The following is a 27,052-nucleotide window of genomic DNA, read 5'->3' on the forward strand; positions in this document are numbered from 1 at the left end:
TATTTTTGAGAACGTCAGTGATCTAGAAAAGCTAATGCTGGGAGAACAGGGAGGGGTGTAATGGCTTTTCCCTACTTTGTACCACAAATGTGCAAGCAAGAAATTGCGGGAGTGATGAAAGTCATGGACCTTTCGGAAACCTTTTGTCCTTTGCTCTTCGGTGTGATCTAACGGCAAGAGCACAGGCCTGGGAGCCAGAGGATCTGGGTTCTAATCCCCGCTCTGCCCCTTGACTACCGTACGACCTTGGGCAAGTCACTTCTTTGTGCCTCAGTCCTCCCATCTGCAAAATGGGGAGTCAATCCCCGTTCTCCCTTCCTACTTTAGACTGTTAGCCCCACGTGAGACCTGAATATCTTATACCTTCCCCAGTCCCTAATAGACTGTTTGGCACATAGTGTTTACAAAAACCACATTTACTATTGTTTTTACTACTTTTATTATTAAAGTTTGTGAGTGCAGCCGCTGTTAACCCAGTAAAAAGGGCACAGCTCTGGCAACCAGGAGACTTGGGCTCTAGGGCCAGTTTTGCCCGCTGGGGATATGCCATAAATGGCCGGGGGCCCAGAGGGGACACGAGTGACAGAGAAAAGGCAGCGTCAACGATGCCCTTTCTTCATCGAGTCGGAACACCCAAGGAAAAGATGGCGCTGAAAACGGCAGGACGGGCATCCAGGAACACTGAGCGTTCAGAGAAAGAGTGCTAAACAAAGCACTGCGGCCCTGTAGGGAACAATCTAAGGCGCCTTAAGGCTTCGGAGATCAAAAGAAGGCCCTTGGCCTAAGTATCGCCATTTAAAAGTGATAAAACACAATTAAAACTATTAGCATATGGAGCGCTTAATAGATGCCATTATTATTATTGCGTGATCAAATGTCCAGGTAAAGATGTGACTTGAAACAATTTAAAAAGTTAGCCCGTGTGTATACATAAATGTAAGAAAATAGAACCGCCCTCACCAAAAGGTTTGTGTACCTTGACTGACTGGATGCTTAGCTGTGTCCAGATGCCTTTAGCACATTTAATTTAATTACCGGTTTATGCTCTTATGCCATCTGCTACTTGCAGCGCTTGATTCTGTTTCAGGAGCCACCGGGTTCCTTACCTCTAGACTGTAAACTCCTTGTGGGGAGGGAACGGGTCTGCCAATTCGTGTGTACTGTACTCTCCCAAGCACTCAGTACAGCGCTCTGCCCGCAGTAATCAAATAACGGGATTTATTGGGCGCTGACTCTGTGCAAGGCTGTACCTTAGGAGAAGCGGCACGGCGTAGTAGATGGAGCACAGGCCTGGAAGTCAGAAGTACCTGGATTCTAATCCTGGCTCCGCCACTTGTCTGCTGCGGGACCCTGGGCAAGTCACTTCACTTCCCTGTGCCCCAGTTCCCTCGTCCGTAAAACGGGGACTGAGACTGTGAGCCCCACCTGGGACGGGGACTGTGTCCAACTCGATTTGCCTGTATCCACCCCAGCGCCGGGTGATTATAATAATAATAATGGATGGCATTTGTTAAGCGCTTACTATGCACCGAGCTTGGTACAATGCCCGGCATCCGGTAAGCGCTTAACAAATATCATCATTATTACAGTACCACAGAATTAGCAGTCCAACCCGATTGTTTAATCCCCATTTTACAGAAGAGGAAGCTGAGAACTGAAGTGACTTGACCACGGTCCCCAGCAGACAAGGGGCAGAGTCGGGATTAGAACTCATGTCCTTTGGACTCCCAGGCCCGGGGTCTATCCACTAGGCCACGCCGCTTCACCGAAGCCTGAAGCCGGCCGCCCTGGAAGGCAAGAGCGATGTGAGGAATGTCATAACGCTCACTGGCAGTAGCAGGTTCAAGGGCTCAGAGTGTTCCGAGCGGAGACTCGGGCTTCAAAGAGGGTTTCTCTCTTTCTGCCAGGCATGAACTAAAAAGACCAATCAGGGATGCCAACGCTGGATGGGAACGAACTTTCCTCCCTCACTCTAAACGGCGCCGTGTGTCGAAGAACGGAGACGCGCCACGTAAGGGAGAGAAGGCTGATCTCTGACCGGAGTTGAGCATCTTCAACGAAAACAATCTGGGACTAAAATCAAAGTCTGCAATTAAATGAACTTAACAAACGCTTTTCTATTTCTCATCACTATTCCCAACGGCTTCACATTTTTAAGTACGGAGCGCCCGTAAGACAAATAAGCAATTTTTTAAATGCCGGTTTAGTGCGGAATGATTTGCAGAACTTGATGATTCCAGAATATTCAAAGTCCTATACTTGCTGGGTTTTTTTTTTTAAATAGCCAAGTGGCCTATGTTAATCAAAGTAATTGGAGCATTAGATATGTAAATGTGTCGAAATCAACTCAGCAGCTGCACTCAGAAGAAGACAATGAATCCATAAAAAAATTAAAATATTATAAGTAGTTGAAATTCCCAACCTCTTCGCATGACATGGCCGACTAATAATAGCTGGAAGTGGGGCGACGGAGGTTAATGGAGAACATCTGTATGTGGTACTTTTCCAGTCATGTCTCGCGAATCAAATGAAAAAAACGGGGGGGACCGTAAGCACTGGACCGCAGATTCTGGGCGAAATCAATGTAACACAGAACACTCTAACTTCCCATCAAGGGCCCGGGGACTGATCTTCAGAGCGGTTTCGGACCCTTAAATGAAACGTAGTACTATGAATGAAAATTACTGTTATGAAACTCTATTTTTAAAAAAAACCCTCTCCCACCCAAGGCCTCTTTCGAAGTCTCGCATAAGACGCCAAAGCAAGTACCATCAGGGTCAGGTAGGAAGCCTAGAAGCCACACTCTTTCTCCAGCACTCATGAAGAAGTGTTAATCAAAAACAAGTTCTGGCTGCAGGCTAGCTGAGCATAAGGCTTCTTAATGTGAAAAGGGGGCGTGGGGGCAATAACTCACTCCGATAATGAAAAGCAACAGTGAAATGAGGTTATTAGCGGGTCTCCCCTAAGGAGCGGCCAACGGAAAAGTGGAGGTAAGAGGAGTGTTTGTAAGCGAGGGGCTCAGGGCGGATGACGTGAGAGCCTATTCCGGGTCTCACCGGCCACTTGCGGCTCCTTTTCCCTCGCTGGAAACCTTCGGGGTGACGGCTGCCCTGATCCAGAGCCCACCCCTACATTCATTCCCTCACCTCGCCTGGAAAACCCTCCTCTCCACCGCTCATGCCCGCACCTCCCAATTCTTGCTCCCTGCTCCAGGAGAAGGAGCCATTTTTGGTCTTCAGCTCTCCATCCATCCACTCAATCATATTTATTGAACACTTATTATGTGCAGAGCATTGTGGTAAGTGCCTGGGAGAGTACAACAGACACATTCCCTGTCCACAACAAGCTTACAGTCAAGAGAAGCATCATAGCACAGTGGATAGAGCACGGGCCTGGGAGTCATAGGTTCTAATCCCGGCTCTGTCACATATTCTGTGTGTCCTTGGGCAAATCACTTCACTAGGCCTAAGATACCTCATCTGTTAAAAAAAACAACAACAAATTGGGGATTAAGAGTGTAAGCCCCAAGTGGGACAGGGACTATGCCCAATCTGATTAACTTGTGTCTATCTCACTACTTAGAACAGATAGGCACATAGTAAGTGCTTTACAAGTACCATAATTATTAGGAAGGAGGCAAACGAGGAAAGAGAACATTCTGGCTTCTTGACCCCAAAATGAAAGCCAGGCAAAAACCAAAAACCTGAACCATGGTAGGATTTACAGGATCTTTAAACCAGTAAAATGAGTAGCATTAGATGGGGAAGAGAACTCTTAGGCGACTGAGTTTTAATTAGCCCCCAGCATCCAATGAAATGATTGGCCAAGGTCTAAATACAGATCACAAATATAGATTTTTTAAAAAGTTCGCTGGGGTGGGTGGGGAATTGACAACGATATAATCTCGCTTTGTTCTAGTTTTCACTGGATCAGGCATATAAGGATGAGTTATAATAACAACAATCACTTTTGGGGCGATGGATTATTGAGAATCTGAAAAAGTTGTTCTATGCTATCCTCTCCTGTGGCCACCCACTTGGCTTCCTAACCAACGACGAGTCATGTCCGGAAACAATAGCTGAGCCCAGGCACTGGGGAGGGATGAGGGAAAGAGCAACAGTAAAAAGGGGCACTCCAGTCTGTTGCTGATGCAATAATTGGAAAAAAAAAACCGTATGTCTGGCAAGTTGTTTTTTTTTTCTTTAACTTACTCCCACCCTGCCAAATAATCAATGGCATCGTTGACATAAATATCGCTGAATTACAAGTGCTTTCTTAGGCCTGCTCGACGAAGGCCACAAAGAAGTTAAAACCTCAGGCTCAGCCAAAAGGACGGTCGAAACCGGGACAAAAGTATCAATGCAAACGATAGCCAGATTTTCTGCGTCTCCCCTGGGGCGAGCACAAAACAGAAGCCCTGGTGCCGGAAGGCCAGGCAACAGTCCTCGTCGCTTTAGCTTCTGGCCTGCTCAGACTTCGGCCGCGACCAAGTCAGTGGGTGGAAGCTGCATCTACAGTCTCTTTTTAAAGCTGTGGGCAGGGAATGGGGCTGTTGTATATTGCACCCTCCCAAGCGCTTAGCACAGTGCTCGACACACAGTAAACGCTCAATAAATACAATCGATTGACTGACTGACCGAAACGGGCTCATCGGGGCTCAATCACGGCGATGACCACTTTCTCTGGGGAGAAGCAGGTTCTGCAGCCTGCCCCCAAGGTTTAAAGGCCCTTCCCCAAGTGGAGGTCAAACATTTTAGGACCTTCAGACCAGCTATGGCCACATTTCTGGGGCTCTTCCTCACCCCGGGCCCAATCATCTCAGGGGACGCTCACCAAAAGACTGGGAAGACAGACACATCTAAGTATAGGCTGCACTACCTAACGACCACATATGCTCTTCCACTCTAAGTCAAAGAGAAGCAGCGTGAAGAGAGCACAGGCCTGGGAGTCGGGAGGGCCTGGGTTCTAATCCCAGCTCGTCCACTCGTCTGCTGCTGTGCGGCCTTGGCTGCGCCTCCGTTAACTCCTCTGCAAAATCGGGATGAAGACCTTGAGCCCTAAGTGGGATGGAGACTGTGTCCAACCTTATCTTCTATCTACCCCAACACTCAATGCAATGCTTGGCACCTAGTAAGTACTTTACTATCTGTTGCCGACTTGTTCATCCCAAGCGCTTAGTACAGTGCTCTGCACATAGTAAGCGCTCAATAAATACTATTGAATGAATGAATATTTTGAAAAAGCCCCTCCTGGACAGGGAATATGTCTGGTGCTTAGGACAACATACTGCACCAAAGAAGTGCTCATTTCAAATACTACTAGAACTTCTTCCAGTGCAAAATACAGTAAACATAAACATCAATCCCATCCTAAAGCTTATAACAGTGCTTGGCACATAATAAACATGTAACAGACACCATTATTATTGCTAGTTGTCGCTTCAAAACACTTGCCCTTCCATTCTTCTCTTCTCCCCATCCCCCCCTTTTTGAGGGGGGCTTCCTGCAAATTTTTGCCCCTCTTCTTTCTTCTCCATCCCACCCTCCCCCATAAATTCACATAGCAAGTACATTTCATCAAATCCCTTTCCAAATGAAAGACAGTAAAGCCCACCTATAAGCAAGTTCACTTAATTGCATTTATTGAGCATCTCCCGTGGGCAGAGCATTCATTCAGTCGTATTTATTGAGCGCTTACTGTGTGCAGAGCACTGTCCTAAGCGCTTGGGAGAAAACAGTGTAACAGAGTTGGTAGTCACATCCCCTGCCCACAATGAGCTTTCAGTCTAGAGGACTTAAATGAGAAAACAGCAAGGATAATCAAGAGTAAAATCAAATCACATACGCAAAAACTGGTACTAAGTGCTTGGGAGAGTACAACTGAGTTAATAGAGCTGAACCCTTGCCTTCGAGAAACTTACATCTAGCAGAACAAGATTCGGAGCTCTCCAAGTTAGAAGCAATGGTTTTTAAAACACAGACCAATCAACGATGATCAAAACCACCAAAATATTTAAAATGTGTTCTAGGGTTAAAACACGAATAAAGAATTCTGAGGATCCCACAACTTTAAAACGTCAGGAAAGGCAGACGGCAAAAGGTTGTCTATTTGAGCACTAAGTACCCAGTACATTATTCTTTCCCCCCAAAGTCTGTTCTAAGGCTATTTTTAATTTATATGTACATTGTAAGACATTTCTACATTATGGATAAAATCCTAACTAGCTTGGAACCCAGCTCCTTAACAGAGCACCTCTCTTCTTGCCCAGAGTTGGGGAGAAATCAATTAAAACCACCCAAAAAAGGATGTTTACAATATTTTGGAAAAACTGAACTGCTTGCATTTACTATTTGTAAAATGCAGAGCATCAGGTGAGCCAAATAAAGTGACTTTTTGTGGGTTCAAAGAAAACAACCCACCATTTGCTCAAACAGAAAAATCCACAACTCATCTGTACTGTCGGTGTCTTTGATTTACACCAAAAGAATAACAATGAAAAGAGGGCTCCCACAAATTCAGCCGCAGAATATGGGTACTTTAACATATTTAACTTAACTACGGGGAAAAGATTTGAAAATATGGACTGCAATACCAAATATTTACCTCAAAAAAATAAGAGATGCTAGACGCTTCCCTTACATTCATTCAATCGTATTTACCGAGCGCTTACCGTGTGCAGAACACTGCACTAAGCATTTGGACGAATACAACCTAACAATAAATGGACATGTCCCCTGCCCACGATGAGCTTACAGTCCCTGCAAATACAACTGCACTCCAGCACTATGAAGAATTAGTCTGAAATAAATTGTCAGCATAAAGTAATTTAGTATCTTTTCATTCCTCCCCTTCAACCAATCGCGTTTATTCTTTAACCTGCTGGCATATCAAGTTGGGGTGAATGCAGTAGAGGAGATAGAAAACTTATGCTATAAACTAAATGCTACTTATGCCGAGAAGTACTGATTTTGAAGGATTCAATATACGCTAGTGTCTTTTTAGAGACAAACCAACTATTGATAGCCGCTACTTTCTTTCTCAGCTTATTAAAACACCTAGATAATCTACCACAATCTGAATCATCATCAGTACATTCTAACGGGACTCCGGTCTGAATTTGTGAACTAGTTTTAGAAGATTTTTTTTTTTTAATGCAGCACTATTAAAGTTTGTTAGGTGCACCGACAGTTACATGTGGGACCAAGTTTAGGCTTCTACGGCCAGGGAATGAACATCTTTAACTTGACTACGGGGAAAAGATTTGAAAAAATGTAATGCAATACCAAGTATTTGCTTCAATAAATAAGCGTTAGATGCTAGATGCATTCAGTCAATCGTATTTGAGAGCTTACTGTGTGCGGAACATTGCACCAAGATCTTGGGCGAGTACAACATAATAAACAGGCGCATTAAACACAATTAATAACAATTAAACAGACACAACCAACACATACCAACTCCAGAGACATTAAAGTATCTCCCCACTTCAGCTCCCAACCCTTGGAGTTTAACTGGAGTCTCATTCCCCTCAAGTTAGATTCAACTCCTGCTTTTGCCTTCTGTCCTCTTTTAGGCCTGCTCAAGGAAGGCAGAGGTGAAGTACTGATCCATACGAAAACAAATTCCCCATCGGGATCCAAATTAAAGGGTCTTAAAGTGCAGTGCACTACATCAAGTGAAAATGTGAATTTTCCTTCTACGAACACTACCTAATTCTACAACGTGAGCGTGGCGTTCTTGTGAGTGCTGACGCCGTGGAACTCCCCGGCTCTGACGCCGTGGGCACACATTCTGCAGGCTTGCCCGTAAGCACGCCGGGATCGAACAGGCTGGCTTTGTTAGAAGAAGGTCCCTGAATTTCCTGACCACGTTCTAGCCGGAAAAGGCACAGTGAAACCCTCTTGAAGGCGGAACTGAGTATCCTGGGTCAATGGAAGAGTTACGATATCGAAATCTTGACTTCCGGAGCTTCGGGATTCGATACGGTTAGCTACTTGTGTCCTCCGCCTTTCTTCCTCTTCCCTCCTAAGCCCCCCTTCCACACCTCTTCTGCCTGCTCAGAGGAGCAAAAGGGTGAGAAGCACAGGAGAAGCAGTGTGGCCTAATGGACAGAGCACAGGCCTGGGAGTCACAAGGACCTGGGTTCTAATTCTGGCTCCTCTGTGTGACCTTGGGCAAATCACTTCTATGTGCCTCAGTTATCCCATCTGTAAAATGGGGACCAAGACTGCGAACCCCATGTGGGATAGGGACTGTGCCCAGTGTGATTACCTTGTGTCTACCCAGTGCTTATTACAGTGCCTGGCACATACTAAGAGCTTAACAATAGCACTAAAAGAAAGTGAGCTCCGGCTTTGTTCTTTTTTCCCCCACGCCCCCTCTCCATGTTTGTTTGAAATAATTTGCCTCCTTCAAGCTCACAGTGGGCAGGGAACATTTCTACCGACTCTCCTGAATTGTCCTTTCCCAGGCGCTTGGTACAGTGCTCTGCACAGAGTAAGCGCTCCACAAATACCAGGGACTGACTGCTTCTTTGACAAGAGCTTTTCCAATTGCTAACATTACCCGGCTATTATATTTCTCTGGAACCAGGCAGATGTGCAAACCCCTAAGGAAAATGTGCCTGCCCTCTACCCGCTCCCAGGCTTGAAAACCCCCATCCTTCTCCAACCCCGACTCTGCCCGGGCCCGGCCCCGGACCGCACCGAAGCGGGAGCTGGCCGTCCAGACGACCAACAGTGACAGTCGCGGGAATAATAATTATGGTATTTGTTAGGCGCTTACTATGTGCCAGGCATCGTACTAAGCGTTGGGGTGGATATAAGCAAATCAGGTCGGACACAATCCCTGTGGGGCTCACAGTCTCTATCCCCATTTTACAGATGAGGAAACGGAGCCCCAGAGAAATGAAGTGACTTGCCCCAAGTCACACAGCAGACAAGTGGTGGAGGCAGCATTAGAACCCATGACCTCCTGCCGCCAGGCCCGTGCTCTATCCATTAGGCCATGCTTCTCTAAGTCCTGGAGATAACCGTGCACCTGTCAAACAACCTCCATTTCCCAGCATCTGCCCCCTTCCCAAAAGACCTCTTCTAACAATGTAAAATGTTGTCAGCCTGTACTCTCCCAGGCGCTTAGTAGAGTGCTCTGCACGCAATAAGCGCTCAATAAATACGACCGACCAACTGACCGACGTCTTGCCCTCTTGGGCCCGTCTCTCCCCTCCGCTTCTCATCTCTCCTCCGACAGCGGTATTTACGGAGACCCGCTGACGGAGCAAAACAAGCCTAACGGGATTGAAAGAATTCACAAACGCCACCTGCATCTTGACAGAGCCATCCGATTAGCCAAAGAACATTAAGGGGATTTGATACAAGTGCTTATCCAAAGGAGGGGGTATCACGGGAGATAAGAAAACAAAGCCTCAACCCAAACACTGCAACCCAGAAGGAAACGGGGAGTCAAATTCCACGCCACATTCCTGGAAGAGGTCTTCCCTGGCTACCCCCTCCTTTCCTCTTCTCCCGTCCCTTCTGCGTCTCCCTGACCTGCTCCCCTTATTCCTCTCCCCTCCCAACCCCTCAGCACTTACATACATGTCTGCCATTTATTTATTTATGTATCTACATTAATGAGTCCGTGTCTCCCCCTCTGGACTGAAAGCTCGTTGTGGGCGGGGAATGTGGATATACTGTTATACTGTACTCTCTCAAGTGTTTTGCACCTAGTAAGTGCGCAATAAATGCGATCGAATGAACTGCAATCGAGAAAGGCGCAACGTTTTCAAATGGATCAAGAAACGGGGGAGGCAGAAACTTCGACCGTTTAAAATCGCTGCAAACTTTAAACGTCGAAAAGCAGAGGCGACGACCTTCCTGTGTGCATAATCTGGCTGGGGTCGAGTCCTGTATTGGGTTTTTTCAGTCTCTGTCTCACACACACACGCCAATTACTTATACAGATAGACATCTAAGATCCAAAGAGCACGGATCATCTAGGTTCCTCTGATTTAATAATGCCTGAACCCTAGAACTGTTGGGAACAGGGAGGAAGGAACAGCAAGACTGGGAGTCGGAAGGTCACGGGTTCTAATCCAGGCTCTGCCTTGGGTAAGTCACTTCCTTTCTGTGTGCGGCAGTTCCCACATCTATAAAATGGGGATTAAGACTCTGAGCCCCACAGGGAGTGTGTCCAACCTGATTTGCTTACATCCACCCCAATGCTTAGGACAGTTCCTTGAAAAATGCCCCTCGCCTACAAGCGTGATCGCGGTGGGAGGCCCCCTCCCCGGCGCTGAAAGGAACAACCAAGAAACCCCGGCACGGTCCCTGCCCTCCTGGAACTTGAAATCCAATGGGGGAAACAGCTTGGCCTAGTGGACGGAGCCTGGGCCCGGGAGCTGAAGGACCGGGGTTCTAGTCCCGGCTCCGCCGATGGCTTCCTGTGTGACCTCGGGCAAGTCGCTTCACTTCTCTGGGCCTCAGGTTCCTCGGCCGTAAAACAGGGATTCGATACCTGCTCTCCCTCCTGTTTTGAGCTATGAGCCACATTTGGGAGAGGGACGGCATCCAACCTAATTGACTCGTACCTACTCCAGCACTTACAACAGTGTTTGACGTGTAGTAAGTGCTTAAATTCCATAAAAAAAAAAGGGATACCGAACTGCCCAAAAAACAAGTCGACCTAAAGCCCGATTATTAGGCTTCCAAAGGGGTAAGAATGGTTACTGGAAAATGACGGGTGGCAACCCCCTTCTTCTTCCTCAACTGGCACCTCTCCATCCTGTCACCAAGTGCTCTTCTTAGGCTGCAAAGCGCACTGTCAAAGGCATCGAGTTGCTCCTCTCCTCCAAGAAAACACACTAGGTGCTTGAGAGGTGCTTTCTTTGATTCCACATGACTAAGAGTTACCTTGGAAGGGTGCCCAAGGAGCATTTTATCAAGTCTAGTCCAAATCTTCCTTCAAGGCAAAGGCTAGGAACAAATTAACATAGCAGGAGTAGCCCGGGATAAACGGAAAACACCGATGAACTTGCTGAGTGGCTGGCATTTATTTAGAAAGTGAAAACAACAGGGATGAGGGCTCTGGAAGACAGAATGGTGGCATTGAAGCACTTACTACTTGCCAAGCACTGCTCTAAGCACCGGAGTAGGTACAAGCTCATCAGGTCGGGCACGTTTGGCCCCTGTCACTCATTGGGCTCACAGTCTAAGGGGTGAGGAGAACCGGTACTGAATCCCCATTTTACAAATGAGGAAACTGAGGCCCAGAGAAGTTAAGTGACTTGTCTATGGTCACACAGCAGGCAAGGGTCAGGGCTGGGATTGGAACCCAGTCCCCCGTCCCCCAGGCTTGTACTCCTACTAAAACTGGTGCTTACATTTTGCAAAAGCTAAACCAGGGGCATGTTTCATATCAGCATCATGTATGACAGTGCATAACTAATCTACCTGGGACTGAAGATAGTGTTCATACACAGAGACTTCTGGTACCTGAGGTTCAGAAGAACCTCGGTTTTCTGGCCCCGAGAAACTTGAATCTCCAAGAAACCTGGGTCCCTCTGGCCAGGGGATGAAGCAGATGAAGAGACACCATGGTAAATCTCAGGCACCACCTTTCTTCTAGCTCCTCTAGACCACCAACTTGTTGCGGGCAGGGTACGTGTCTGCTAATTCTGTTGAAGTGTACTCTCCCTAGCTCTGCATTTAGGAAGCACTCCATAGATATGATTGATTAGTGTCCCCGCCACTAGAGATGGAGCGCCCAGGCAGGAGAGAATCCTCCAAAATGATTGGGTTGGTGTCACTTATCACACCTTCAGCTCCATGAATCCCTAGATGATAAACTCAACGAGGGGAGGGATGCTCGTTTCTAGGGCTGCCGTTCTCTCCCAGGTACACCGACTGATCGAAATTCTACTGAGTCGCTGACTGTGTCACTCCCCTGGGCATCTCCCACTAAGCTAACCAGCCGTGTACCTCTGTGGGCAACAGAGGCGGGGAGAAAGAGTATCCACGGGAAGCCAGGTGGACCTGCCCTTGTCGGGAGGCTTCCCCGGTGCTCTAGATCCCATCGTGTCTCCAGTCTACCTCGATTAGCAATCCTCTGGATTGAGATTGATCCCGAGCCAACTGGGGAAAGTGTGTCCTATGACAAAGGCCAAAACAGCAAATGAGAAGGCTGAGATCTGAAGCCGGAAAACGAGAAGCCTTCAAAGCCTCACTGAAGGCCCACCTCCTCCGAGGGGCCTTCCCCGATTAAGCCCTCTTTTAACTCCCTTCTGTATCATCCTGACTTGCTCCCTTTATTCCTTCCCCCTCAGCCCCACAGCACCTATGTACATATCTGTAATTTATTTATTTATAATAACGTCCCTCTCCCCTTCTAGACTTTAAGCCTATGGTGGGCGGGGAATGGGTGTTATATCGCTGTACTGTCCCCTCCCAAGCACTCAGTACAGTGCTCTACCCAGAGTAAGCGCTCAATAATAAATGCGACTGACCCGATACCTTTTTGAACTTAAACTTCATTCTGAGTTAGAGATGATCCTTCCCCCTTTAGAAGTTGGTGAACCCTCGTTTCTGCAGGCCTGTGGTTGAAAATACTACTAATTATGGTATTTAAGTACTTACTATGTTCCAGTCACTGTACTAAGCGCTGGAAGATGGTCCCTTCCTCGCTACGTTAAAATCAGCCCCAGACACGAAGGTCAGCTGTTCTTACGGTATTAAGTCTTCAGATTCACCCAAAGAGGTACGGCTCAATGAGCAAGTCAGAGTGGTTCAATGGAACTTAGTATTTCCTGAAAAACGACGTGTTATGACATACCGGGCTAATCCCCTACGAGACTTTCTCCGGAGCTTTCGGGATGCGTTTGGGGAGCCGTCTCAGGCCACGCGCGCTATCTGACTTGATGTCGTTCTGAGGTGAATGGTGATCCCGTGGCTACTGTACAGGTGGGCGCTTCCCGTAAAGGTAACGGCTCGTGTGTCCTACCGGGATCCCTCCTACTCAGACTCGGAGCCCATTGTGGGACAGGGACTGTGTCCGACCTGATTAATTTCTATCTACCCCAGCGTTGAGAACAGCGCTTGGCACATTGTAAGCCCTTAACGAGCTCGTCGTGGGCAAGGAATGTGTCTATCGTTATACCGTTCTCTTCCAAGCATTTGGTACAGTGCTTGCAGAGAGTAAGTTTTCAATAAATACGACTGATTTATGATTATTAGTGACGGGTGGGAGTTTACCCGAATTCAGGGGTACGATCCTCACATCTTAGGGGGACCGAGGATCTATTTCCCCAGCGCGACTCTGCTCCCGCTAACATCCGTTCCATCGCCAGTCCAGCCCTCCCGACCCACCTGTATCTCCCTCGTCACCTCTTGGAGACAGAAATGGCTAGTGCGGACGGGCGGCGGAGGCCTCCATCGGCAACAGAGGATGGGGGACCGAGGACCTGCCCTCGCGTGCACGGAGGGGACCTGGTGTGAGGAGGGCACAGCGGGCGGCCTACTGCCCAATGCCCACGGGGGTTTCTGGTGGGCAGGACCATTTACGACCCAAATGACCAAAGCTCAATGATGAACCTGTGCCAAAATGCCAGGATCCAGATGGCCCAGAAGACTGCAGCGTGGCCTAGTGGAAAGAGCATAAACCCAGAAGTCAGGACTTTCGTTCTAATCCAGGCTCCTCCTCTTGTCTGCTGTGTAACCGTGGGCAAGTCACTTCACTTCTCTGGGCCTCAGTTCCCTCATCTGGAAAATGGGGATGAAGACTGTAACCCCCATGTGGGACGGGGATCGGGTCTAACCTGATCTACCCCAGCACTTAGTACGGTGCCTGGCACATAGTAAGCACTTAACAAATACCATTAAACAATAGTGGAGATGGTCACTGCTCCCCGCAACGGTTCACCTATTTCCCAGGCCCGCAGATGGGCCTGGCGCCCTCGCAGAACGTCCTGGGTGATCCTTCCATCAGAAACCTTCGCCAAAAGGCCGAGCCGGGCCTACGACCCAGGTCTCCCGACTCCCAGAACCGTGGGCTCTTCGCGCTGGCCCGACGGCGCGGCTCAGTGGCATTAACGCTCTTCGATTAAAGCACGAAGCCGCTGCCATTTCCTTCTTTCGCACTCCATTTCTGCGAGAGATCTGTGCCGGCAAGGAAGAAGGGGTCGAGTAGGTTCATTTCAATCACACCCGACTCCTGATTATTCAAGGGCCAATTATCTAGTCTGGGTTATCCAAATCCTTTGGTTTCGTTTTTCGTTCCCTGACTGCCATTTGGCCCATTTTCACCACACGGTGCCCATCTCCAATAGAGTGGGCGGGGGGGCGGGGAAAGATGAACTTCATACCATCCTAGGTTTGCCGATTTGCAGTTTCCATCAATCATATTTACTGAGTGCTTATTCTGTGCAGAGCACTGTAATAACTACCGGGGAGAGAACAATATAAATCTAGAGAAGCAGCGTGGGCTAGCGGATAGAGCACGGGCCTGGGAGTCAGGTGGACCTGCATTCTAATCCCACCTCTGCCACTTGTCTGCTGCGTGACCTCGGACAAATCACTTCCCTTCTCTATGCCTCAATTACCTCATCTGTAAAATGGAGACTGAGACTGTGAGCCTCATATGGGACGGGAACTGTGTTCAACCTGATCAGCTTGTATCTACCCAGCACTTAGAACAGTGTCTAGCACATAGTAAGTACTTAAATACCATTACACACACACACATCTCAGAGTTGGTACGTACCTTCCCAGCCCACAATGAGTTTACAGTCTAGTTTCTATAAGATCTGGCAGGTTGAAGGGCTTGAAATTAAAAAAAAAAACACTTGGGGATCCTCTGAGAATATTTTTAAAACTGGGCCTCTTTGTTTTTTTGTTTTTTTAAAATCCCCGTCCTCCGCTGTCACACAACTAGAAGTTGGTGGCATTCAAGTGCAAGGTGGCATGTCTCATCTAAGGAGGAGGTGACAGTCTCAGAATTCTTGGAAAGATGCGGTGACCACTTGCCAATATCCCCGAGGAAAAGGTTGTGGGCAGTCTGACCTCGTGAAGCTACAGAAGGGAGAGGAGGTGACTTCAAGCTCCTAGTATTATTCATCAGCCTCACTTTGCTTCAAAAGATGAAAGAAACTGACAAATTACAGCATGGTTCAACCATTTTTCCCTGAACCTTTCAGTGGTACCAAGGAATCATCATCTTTCCGGGTCTGATTCTTCTCCTCAGAAAAGGTGGTGGAGGGATTGGGAAGAGCTGAAACGCTGTAATTCTGGGATTACTCTTCAAAGGTATCTCGGGTTCACCCAAAGGCTAGATGTTTCGGAGGCACTTTTAAAACAATTACACCCTCCAGGGAAAAGGAACGCTTTCCGATAAGCAATAAAAATCCTCGGTGGCCATTTTAGGTGGCATGTATGTCTAGCTGATTATGGGAGCTACACATTAAAAAAAACCAAAACAGATTTATAGCTAACGATTAAACCTGCCACTCCACAAACTACCTGAGCATCCAAGTACTTAGCCATTTGTTTATTCGTGTGTGCCTACACTGTATTTTATTTCCTCCATTTGAACTGCGGTATATCCATCAATTCACGTCTACCGCCTCGCTTATTAGGGGTCCGGCTCGAGGGCAGAGATCGTGAGGTTTTGGGTCCCTCAACACCGAGCGGAGTGTCCCGCCAGCTGAAGGGACTCAATAAATACTATCGACACTGACCTCCGATCTTAGCTTTACGGAGGTGGCATTCTACTACGAGTAGGAGGGAAAACACTTCCCTAAAGAATGCCGGCCTTTACCTATTTGTCACCAGGGAAAATCTATTGGGCACCCACTGGGGGTTGGTACTGAGCTAGACACGCTCCTTTATTACGACGGGTGTAGAAGGGTGGTGAGGAAAAGGCTAAGCAAGAAGTATGACAGATTCAACATAAGAACTTGCTCCTCATCCTCAATGTTCACAACTGACAACACCCACAGGGGTGACTCCATGGGTCTGATGAAAAGACCAATGCGCGATCAAGTCCACTCCACACTGCACACGTGGGCATGGCTTAGATCTGCAGCTGCGGGCATTTATTCGCAGCTCCTGGTGCTTTTCCCCACTTTTCCTCACATTTGGAGGCAAAGTCTTGGCTCCGAAGAGTCGCTTCATTGCTGACTGCTGTGCACCAGGTTGATTTTCTAATTACTCATTCATTCATTCGCTCGTACTTATTTTGCGCTTTCTGTGTGCAGAGCACGGTACTAAGCGCTTGGGAAAGTTCAGCGCAACAATCAACAGTGACATTCCCCACCAAGGAGCTGGTATACACGTAACACATGTCCAAGGCTGTTTCCCCCACTGCCACTCTAGACTGTAAGCTCATGTGGGCAGGGAATGCTGCTGTTTATTGCTGTACTGTACTCGCCCAAGCGCTTAGGAGAGTGCTCTGCACACAATAAGCATTCAGTAATACATCTGACTATCCTGTGTATATTTACAGAGCTCCTTCGCCATACCTTGCCTGAAGTTGCCCCTCTTGAACTAACCATAGGAGAAGCCGCGTGACCTAATGGATAAAGCACGGGCCTGGGGTCTAACCCGAACCCCGCCACTTGTCTGTTGTGTGACCTTGGGCCAGTCGCTTTACTTCTGTCTTCCTCGGTTCCCTCGTCTACAAAACAGAGATTAAGACCCTGGGCCCCACCTGGGACAGGGACTGTGTCCAACACGATCTGCTGGTAACCAACCCAGCGCTTACTACGGCGTCTTGCACAAAGTAAGCGCTTAAATACCACAATTATTATTAGTAGTAATCATAAAACAAGTGCTTGGGTATCTTGCCAACGGCCATTTTCCCCACATCTGGCCCAGCTGAGCTGCATTGTAGCAAACCACTTCAATGCTGCTCGACTGGCTGTATTTGAGGTCTCTACTTAAGGTGATTTTATCATTTTCTGCTAATATCACCATAACAACAACTGCTTTTTCTTGGGATTTTTTTTTTAAGGTCTTCTGCCCTCCCCCACCTTAAAAAAAAAAAACCTGCTAAACAGGTTGGAGGAAAAAAAATCGCCTCCAAGACAACAATGTAGTCTTTATCACATTATGATTTTTCCTTAATAACTTTTAAAAGACCCGGAAGAGAGCCACCCAAACATCGCACGGCCAGGACCTACAGGTCATGATTATCTTCTCCTTTAAGATCCTCCTTGCCCTTATGACTGAAATTCCTTCGTGTAATAAAGCGGACAGGCCAGCCAATAACTTAACAAATGCAGAAATCTGGTAGAATGTAGGGCTTAAGAAAGAAACAAACCAAAACCCAAAAGGAGAGAATTACCACAAAGGAAGAGCTTCCAAAAAAAAACCAAGAGGAGAAGTCAGTGTAGCCTGTGTTCACCAAGGCGTAAAAACACACCTTTGGAAAACAAAATATGCAGAAGAATAAACTTTTTCACTGTGTCCCTGACCGCTTCCTTCTCCCGACCTATACTCAATATCCCTCTCTGCCCTTAGTGAGCCAATAAATTCTGCCCTTAAGCTGCAGGAGCTGGCAAGAATTAGCCCTCCTCTTCAAAAGGCCTTGTTCTCATTCTCTTTCCTCCAGTCAGATAAATTTTAAATACTATCACACAATATGTGGCTGGCTATAAGCAGTTCAAATATAATAGGTCTCCCAGTGTTAATTCCTTCTGAGCTAATACACATTTAGGAAACAAGTGAGCCATAAATTTCCGCCTTGCAAATGGAATCTGCTCCATGAGTTATTATAAAGCCGCTTTCCCTTTTGTTTCCAAGCTTCCACCGACACGCGATGGATGAAATCCTCAAGTTATCGCCACGAGAAATACGTTGGAACCGTCGGCTGGGAAGCCGGGCTACGTTCCTTCTCAACGACCTGCCATCTTGCAAACCCTTCGCCCAAAGTCAACGGGCGACCAGTGCCCAACTTATTCTCTGAAAAACTTCACTCTGCTCACTCCGCCTCTGAACTCTCGGAAGGTCCTCCGCTTTCTCAAGGACGAAAGCAAGGTACAGATTCACCGGCCGTACACCCACCTAGCAAAAATGGTCTTTGGCATTTTAATAAAGATGGGGTTGCGAGAAAAATGTTTTCTGGAAGTGAGGTTTGCTCTAATAAAGGAATATAAGGGGTTAGGGACCTCTGGGGCCTTGCATTATCTAACAATTAGCACGATGAATTGAGAGAGGAAAAACATCAAAATGGAAGTGATCCACAGCAGCAGGAAAATTTAATGAATCTACATTCATTTACTTTGGAATCGTCGACAGGGCCCAGGGACTAAGCCCCCGGGAAATCACTCGGAGCCACAATTTATCAGTTGCTGGGGAGTAAGGAAAGGAAGAAGAGGAAGAACTGGTCAGTGGGAACACGGAAGAGCTGCCGTTCGACAATCCCAAGTCCAGGGGACCGTAACATCCTCGCCCCAACCGTCTGTCTTCCCCGTCCAGACTTCCCATCATCTCACCCCCGGGGGGTTCTTGTCGCTCTCCTACCCTTCAGATCTTCCTGAACTAAGCCCTCATTTCCTCTTCTCCCACTACCTTCTGTGTCACCTCCGCATTGGACCTGCACCCTTTATTCACCCCTCCCTCATCCCCACAGCACTTTAATAATAACTGCAGTATTTGATGAGGAGAAGCAGCGTGGCTCAATGAAAAGAGCACGGGCTTTGCAGTCAGAGGTCTATGGGTTCGAAACCCGGCTCTGCCACTTGTCAGCTGGGTGACTGCGGGCAAGTCAAATTCTCTGTGCCTCAGTTACCTCATCTGTAAAATGGGGATTAAGACTGTGAGCCCCACGAGGGACAACCTGATTCCCCTGTGTCTACCCCAGCGCTTAGAACAGTGCTCTGCACATAGTAAGCGCTTAACAAATACCAACATTATTATTATTCTATGTGCCGGGCACTGTACTAAGCACTGGGGTGGATACGAGCGAATCAGATTGGACAAGGTCCCTGTCCCACGTGGGGTTCGGTCTCGATCCCCTTTTTACAGATGAGGTCATTGAGGCACAGAGAAGTAAAGTGACTTACCCAAGGTCACACAGCAGACAAGTATCTGGAATTCATTTACATTAATATCTGTCTCCCATTGTTGACAGTCAGCTAATTATGAGAGGGGAACGTGTCTTCCAACTCCGCTGCACTTTACTCTCCCAAGCGCTTACAACACTGCTCTGCACAGAGTTAGCACTCAATACGATTGATTTGGACTTTCCCTCCAAAAATATTTTAGACTGCTTCTAAAAGAATTCCTCAACCCAGCCCCTTAAACCCACCCTTCTCGGCCTACTGCCCTCCAGGGTCTCCCAATCTACCTGAGGATCAAAGACCAGCTGCTGAAGGAGGTCTGTGTCCGCCCTGACTAGCCTGTATCGATCGCAGCGTTTAGTACAGTGCCCGGCACATAAGTGTTTAACAAAAACCATTTAAAAAAAAGTCTGCAAAGCTCTCCGCCTATTAGCCGCAGCTTCCGTCTTATTTTCTATCCCAGTCTGGGTTCTCCATTCCAAGTTCCCTTCCACATAGTCCTCCACCTCGGCGAGGATTGTGTCTACCGAGTCCGTTACGTTGTACTGTCCCCAGTGCTCTGCCCAGTAAGCGTTCAATAGATACGACTGATTGACTTTTGCTCCTTCCAAACCTCTACCCGATCTATTCCTTTATGTGCAGAAAAACTTCCCTGTGCCATCTGGAGCGTGAGCAGCTCCACGAAACCGGGACCCTGTCTAATCCCCAAGTGTGTATTCTTTCCCGGGGCTTAGTACAGTGCTCTGCACACAGTAAGCGCTTCCTACGGGTGCTACGGCTACCCGCAGGCCGTCACAGTGCTACCTGTTTGCCGCATTCTACGCCTTTCCTCTCTTAGTTCAAGCCCAACTCCTTGCGGGAACTCTTCTCCAACTCCCTACTCCACTCCCCTACAAAGCTGGCACATTCGTGAAATACTCAAATCCTTATTTTCACCGCTTTTACGTTTGTCTTCTCTCTTCTGTTTGCTGTGCCCCCTCCCTCCGACTGTAAGCTCCCTGAGGTCAGAGAACATGATTATTCTAGAACACGTCCATCGATGGGGCAGTCCTGACCTGTCGCAATGCTAAGGATCTTCTGGGCATTCGGTAAATACTCAACCACGGCACGCATTTCTAACGGAAATAGTGGACCTGCGGGTTCGCTTTACTTCTCTGCACCTCAGTTACCTGATCTGTAAAATGGGGATTGAGACTGTGTGACCTATGTGGGACAGGGACTCTCTCCAACCCGATTACCTTGGATCTACTCCGGCGTTTAGTACAGTGCCTGGCACAGAGTAAGCGCTTAACAAATACCACTGCCATTATTATTATTCTCTAGTGCCAAATCAAGGGGCTGAGACAAAATATTCAGTCGCGCTCTTCCCAAAACGGCCCTCCCTTCCCCGAGAAAGACCAACGCTCTTCTCTGGGCTCCTCCGCCTCCCCGATGATCTACCTGAAAGCATATCTTTTTCTCCTAACACGAACAGAGGGTTAGCTAATGGTTCTGAGGTGATGAACTGTAGCTTTGGGTTACCCCTGCAAACTCTGGCTTGAGAAAACAGTATGATTTGTAAAGCGGTGGTGTCTACAGTTAAAGAACCCGCCAATAATACGTCCTTAAATATCAGTTATAAATATACACAGACATATAGCAGACGATGTTATCGTCAACTGAGTTACCACCCAAAACCCTAACTGATTCAAGAGGCGGCGCCTAGGCAGGGAAGCAGCATGGTCTACCCAGAGCGCGGGTCCGGGAGTCAGACGGACCCGGGTTCTAATCCGTGACCTGGGGCAAGTTGCTTCACTTCTCTGTGCCTCAGTGACCTCATCTGTACCCTGGGGATGAAGTCCGTGAGCCCCGTGTGAGACAGGGACTGCGTCCAACCTGATTAGCTTCCATCTATCCCAGCGCTTAGAACGGTGCCTGACACACAGTGAGCGCTTAACGAATACCATCGGGATAAACCGGTTGGAAAAGTTGGGTTCCGAGAGGAAGAGAAGTCGGAGACCCGAGCAGAAGAGAGGGGATGGTGGAGAGGAGGATGAAGAGCGGCCGGGAGGAAGAAGGGGGGGAGGAGGGCCGGAGCCTGAAAGCCCGGAGTCACCGGGGAAGGTGAGGACGACAGGAGAGGCTGCGCTGTCCCCAAAAAGAGAGAGTGCGGCTGAGGAAGGTGCAGGGAGAGGGCAGAGATGGCTGCCCAAGCAGCAGCAGTGGACGGGGAGAGAGTCAGGGGAGTACAGAGGCCTAGGCCCAGCGGAGCATTTCGGCTGGTTAACTACACCCAAACTCCAAGAGATCCCACCTCCGCTGAAAGCCTGGTTCGGCCGAAGTCAAAACACGCTCGCCCAGCAGAGTTCAAGCTGAAATCCAGTCCGAGGAAAGGAAAGCGACCTTCAAGGGGAACAGCAAGAAGACACAACTCGAAGGCCGCCGAGGCTCATTTGGTAGATGAGGCAGCGTGGCCTCGCGGGAAGAGCATGGGCCTGGGAGTGGGGGGATCTGGGTTCTAATCCCGCCCCCGCCACTTATCTGCTGCGTGCCCTTGGGCAGGTCACTTCACTTCTCCATGTCTCAAGACCCTCATTTGTAAAATGGGGACTGAATGCCTGTTCTCCCTCTTACTTAAGACTGAGACCGCCATGTGGGGCCTGATTACCACATAGTAAACACCTGACAAATACCACAATTATTATTAGTATTACCTTTCTCCGGGGAGTCGGGCTTCCAAATGAGGAAACCACACTTTTCTCTCTCTCTCTCTCTCTCTCTCCTCCTTGGCAGCAGACAGCTTCTCTCGTGACCAAAGACCTGTCCCGGGGAGAAGTGACTGCCTTTCTTAAAGGGTCAAATCACTGTTTCGATTCTATTTTCCTTTTAGAATTACCACTTGGATGACATAACATCACACTGCAAAAGAGGAATACGTGATAAGATTGCCTAAAATACATTACTTCATTTGAAAAACAAAAGTTGCCATTTCTCATTTCAACTTTCTTAATGAAAATGGATATCTAAGAAGCCGTTTTAAGATACAAGACCACACTTCTGAATTAAGATCAGGTTCTTTAGGAAGTTTACTTTCCAGATTTTTCAGACTAAAACTAGAAGGGCTTTGGGTTAGTATTCATGAACATTTTAGGCAGTAACAAAGGTGCAGAGAGAAAAAGACAACTGGAAGACCCCACCAAATACTTCCTCGCATACACAGAGAAAAATCGGAAGCGTTGAACCCTAATGGGAACATTATTGCCAGCGATGAACCCAGTTTTCCTAGCATATCTGAGGTCACGAACTTTATGATTCCAAAATCCGTCAGCTTGCCCAGCTTTCTCCAGTACACAGCTTTCGTGTGTGGTAAGCACTTACCAACACCATCTGAGGGACGAAATATTTGGAGACAATTATACAGCGCGTTCTAGGTATGAGGCTTCCAGAACCGGCGAAGATATCCCTGCAACCCAATTCCCTGCCGCTCTTTAGAAATCACTAGGTTGAAAGCTGTAACTTCCCTCATAAAAACAATCAAGAGGAGGTCAGTGCGCCTACTGACATTAAGCTGAGTCGCGGACAGAGTCTCAAGTCAAGTTCTTGACTTGTGTCAGCTCCCGACTTCATCTGAATGGTCTGTAAAAATGATGATGATGGTTTTAAGTAGCTTCAAGCCAGTGTCGTAACTGCATCGACGTAAAAATGCGATCTTGGCCGTCTCTCTTTTAAAGGCTGACACGTCACTTTAAACTACGAAAAAGATGTCTCCAAACAAAAATCACCTGGGCTGAAACTGGCTTCGGTTGACTGGAGACATGTGAAATTATTTCCATAATCTCATGGTGCCCTTTCCCAAGGAGAGCGTAAGAATAAAAAATAGTTGCTGCATCTGTTAAGCACTTACTATGTGCCAAGCCCTGTACTAAGCATTGGGGTAGATACAAGATCGGCCATCAGTGGTTTCGAGTGCTTACTGGGTACAGGGCGCTGTTCTAAGCGTTCGGGAGAGTACAAGAGAGTTGGCAGACACGTTCCGCGCTCACCGGGAGTTTACAGTCTAGAGGGGGAAGCAGACATTAATACAAAGTTCAGCGATGTCCATAAGTACCCTGGGGTTGAGGGTGGGTAACTCGGCGATAACATCGTCTGCTATATATCCATGTATATTTATAACTGATATTTAGGGACGCATTAATGGCGGGTTCTATAACTGTAGACTCCACCGCTTTACAAATCATACTGTTTTCTCAAGCCAAAATTTGCAAGGGTAACCCAAATCTCAAGTTCATCACCTTAGAACCATTAGTTAGCCCTCTGCTCTTGTTAGGAAAAGAAATGTTTTTTTTGGCAAATGCTCAAAGAGTCGCGCTGCTCCCCTGACCCAGAAATCTGCACCTCGCTATGACCAGAGAACTCCTTTTGCGGCATCAGTCTGCATCCTCCTATAATAATAATCAATAATAATAATAATAATAATGTGACTCGATCAGCGCTATGAGCCAAGCACTGTTCTAAGCGCTGGGGCTGATGGAAGTTAATCAGATTGGACACGGTCCATGTCCCACATGGGGCTCACGCTCTTAGTCTCCATTTTACAGATGAGGTAAATGAGGCCCAGCGAAGTGAAGCGACTTGCCCAAGGTCACGCAGCAGACACATGGCGGAGCCAGGATTAGAACCCGGGTCCTTCTGACACCCAGGCCCGTGCCGCTCCATCCACTAAGCCTCCGTTCCACTGAGGACCGACGGGTTCCGTCGCCTGCAGCCGCTGAGACTAAGTTCTGTAGTTCCGCAAGTTAAAACTATTCGCGTTTACCACAGTTTCCTTTCAAAATAATCCAATTATTCATTTCAAGGAAAGGACTCTGAAAACTGCAGGCCCCCACCGCGAGTCCTCAAAGAATGCCAATGCGAGCCAAAAGTTGTGCTGCCTGTAGCAGTATTGGACTATTTAATAAGCGCTTATTGTGCGCGGAGCACGGACTACTAAAACCGAACTCGCGTTTGCATCTTGAAACCTGAAAACTTGGGCTCGATGAAAACGCAAACCCAATTTCCTCCCTCCCTACACAAGTGCAGATCCCGGAGTTCTTAGCGGTACAAAGCGAGAATCGCAACAGCTCTAAATTAGAATTCTGAAGGCTGAATCTGCCAACCGCTTTATTGGCTGACATGAGAAAAGGGGGAGAAGGAATCAACCTCCGGGAATTCTTAAAGGATATACCTAATGGGAAACTGAAGGCACAATCACAAGAAAGCGGGCATTCAAATCATCATGCCCCTTTGCCACACAAAAGCAGTTCTCCCCGAGAACGAAGACTGCTTACGGTTCAGCCAAACCGGACCGCCAGGCATTTCTACACGTGTGCGAGAGCTCGCTCTGGCCGGGAACTGGGAAGCCCCGCCACCGACGGGATCGTGAGGAAATCTGAGGTGGAAGATATATTTGACTCTCAGGCCGTGAACAAGATTAAATCGAAATGATCCTACCAAGAAATTCAACAAGCTCCAGTCCCAGGGCAACTCACGTTGGCTTTTCCAGGGCCTGTTTCGGGGCCGGGGGCGGGGGGGGGGGGAGCCTGAAGAGTCTCAGTTTCCAAACTGGGGGCTGGAGTGGAAGATTAAAGAGGAAAGAGAGACTGGAAGAGTTTGCCAACTTCTTCTTTGGCTAGAGAATGCTGGGGATCGGGTCCAGACGGGCATTGAGGCCAAATACTGGGTCGCTCAGGCCTCTGGGTTTTAAAATTAAACCCGGCCCACTCCCCACGTACAAGAGTGTAAAAGAAATGGACTAGAAACTGACCTCAAAACCTGCTTGTCAGTGAACTACTTGTTGCGAATCAAAGACGCGTCGTTTGCTGAGAAAAGTATATGACTCCCTTCCTAAAAATAAGACGCCTCCTTCATATTCAATCTTATCAGGCCACGTAAGTATGCTAACTAAAATCAATTCTGTACCTCCCAGGGCAGAGCGTTGGAAAATTCTGCGCTTTTAAACCTTTTCGGTGCTCATCTGTGTATTTCACTCTAGGTTTTTCCACAAGCAAATACATGAGCCACCCCACTCCGGATATCTAGTTTTGCCTTCCATTCGGCTACCCTGGCAGCACTCGGTGACACCACCGCACACGTGTTCAGCTCTGTCGTTCCGCTGCTCACCGTTCCTCCGCCGAAATGTGTCTACTATTATGGCCTCGCAAGAAAAATCCCGACAGAGTACCGAGAGAGAGTGCTTAATTCAGATAACCGGTGCCTGCGTTACAGCGGCTAAAGAGGAGAGGCCCGATGCTAATTTTCAAACTGCACAAATCCTAACCCACCGTGAGCTCGGCTGGAAGGGGAATTTTCCTCCCAGTCCTAAAAGGACTATTCAAGGGCCAAATCAAACCAGACTTGGAGAGAGCGATACACCACGCTACTAGAAGGAAAAGGTCCTCCGACAGAGTCCAAAAGCACCGATCGGCCTGAAGGAAGAGGTCTCCGTTGTCTACGCCGGTCCCAACGCGCAAACGTTGACCACACGATCACTCGTGTCCCCGACTAGCCCTGCCTGACCCCTTCCCTCACATTCCAGGACATTTCTTGGCACTGGAGACAAAGAATTCAGAGAGAGTAAGAAAAAACTGGGTAGCATCTACAGTAAGGTAGGGAAAACAGATGGGAAGGACCAGGATGGCAGGCCCAAGGAAATTGAGTGGATGAGGGTGGCACTGTCCAAAAGATGGGAGAAGGAGCAGAAGGGCAGCAGCAGAGCCAGAAACGGGGGGGGGGGGGGGCGCGTGTGAAAGAACCAGGAGGGGGAATAAAGGAGGAAGGGGGTACTGGGAATGGAGGGGAGTAATGGGAATTGGGGTCTAATGACACAGAGAAATGGGAATGATGGGGGAGGTAATGGGGACGGAGGGGAGAAGTGGGGATGCAGGGGAGAAATGGGGATGCAGGGGAGAAGGGGGGATGCAGGGGAGAAGGGGGGATGCAGGGGAGAAGGGGGGATGCAGGGGAAGAAGTGGAGATTCGGGGGAGAAGTGGGGATGCAGGTGAGTTAATGGGGATGGAGGGGAGAAGTGGGGATGCAGGGGGAGAAGTGGGGATGCAGGGGGAGAAGTGGGGATGGAGAGGAGAAATGGGGATGCAGGGGGAGAAGTGGGGATGGAGGGGAGGAATGAGGATGGAGAAGGGAAATGGGGATGGAGGAGAGGGGAAGGAGAATGGAGGGAAGGGGAATGGAGGGAAGGGGAATGGAGGGGAGGAAGGGGAATGGAAAGGAAGGCGAATGGAGGGGAAGGAGAATGGAGGAGAAGGAGAATGGAGGGAAGGGGAATGGAGGGGGGCGAAGGAGAAAATGGGAGTGGGGTGTGTAATGAGAATGCGGGGTGGTGGGAGTGGGAGAGGGGGGGTTGGAGGAGTAGGAATTGAGAGTCCTCCTAGCAGCAGCAGCAGTTGGGCGGCCGGGAGTTTGGGGCTCCGGGGGGAGCCGGAGGGAGGGAGGGCGGGGAAGGGCAGGGCAGAGAGGGGCAGAACGGGGCAGAGCGGGCCCGGAGGGGAGCGGGGAAAAGAAGAGGGACGGGAGAGAGCGGAGAGAGCAGAGGGAGGAGAGAGAGGAGAGGGCGGGCGGGGGGAGGGTGCGGCCTGCACCGCCCCAGCGAAGCCTCGGCGCTCCGGTAGGCGTGCGGCCGGCCGCCCCCGCCCCCGCCCCCGCCCCGGCCCCGCCGTCCCCGCCGGGCCGCTCGCTCGCTCGCTCACTCACCGGCCTGGGGCGCCGACCCTTCTCCCCGCTCGCAAGCCCGCGGGCGGGCGGACGGCCGGGCGGGCGGACGGCCGGCCGGGCGGGCGGGCGGCCGGGCGGCCGGGCGGCCGGGCGCGTCTTCGGCGAGACGGGGCCGGGCGGGGGCCGGGCGGGGGCCGGGCGGGGGGCGCGTCGGGCCCGGTGGGGCTTTGGGCTCCTCGGCCTCCTCCGGCTCCGACCTCTCAGGGCTGAGCGGGGGACGGTGGGCTGTCGGCGGGCGCCTCGGCCAGACGGGC

General features: G+C 49.0%; 1 protein-coding gene across 2 annotated transcripts in view; it reads right to left on the reverse strand.

Annotated features, from left to right (window-relative positions):
* Window positions 1-26,835, reverse strand: part of CNOT4 (CCR4-NOT transcription complex subunit 4) — a 104,608-nt gene extending 77,773 nt beyond the window's left edge. For both annotated transcript variants that reach the window (XM_029073236.1, XM_029073235.1), the window contains exon 1: window positions 26,778-26,835. The gene's annotated coding sequence lies outside the window, so the exon portion shown is untranslated. The remainder of the gene's footprint in view (window positions 1-26,777) is intronic.
* Between the last annotated feature and the right edge of the window lie 217 nt (window positions 26,836-27,052).

The sequence above is a fragment of the Ornithorhynchus anatinus genome, chromosome 10 (genome assembly GCF_004115215.2).
Source record: "Ornithorhynchus anatinus isolate Pmale09 chromosome 10, mOrnAna1.pri.v4, whole genome shotgun sequence".
Lineage (NCBI taxonomy): Eukaryota > Metazoa > Chordata > Mammalia > Monotremata > Ornithorhynchidae > Ornithorhynchus > Ornithorhynchus anatinus.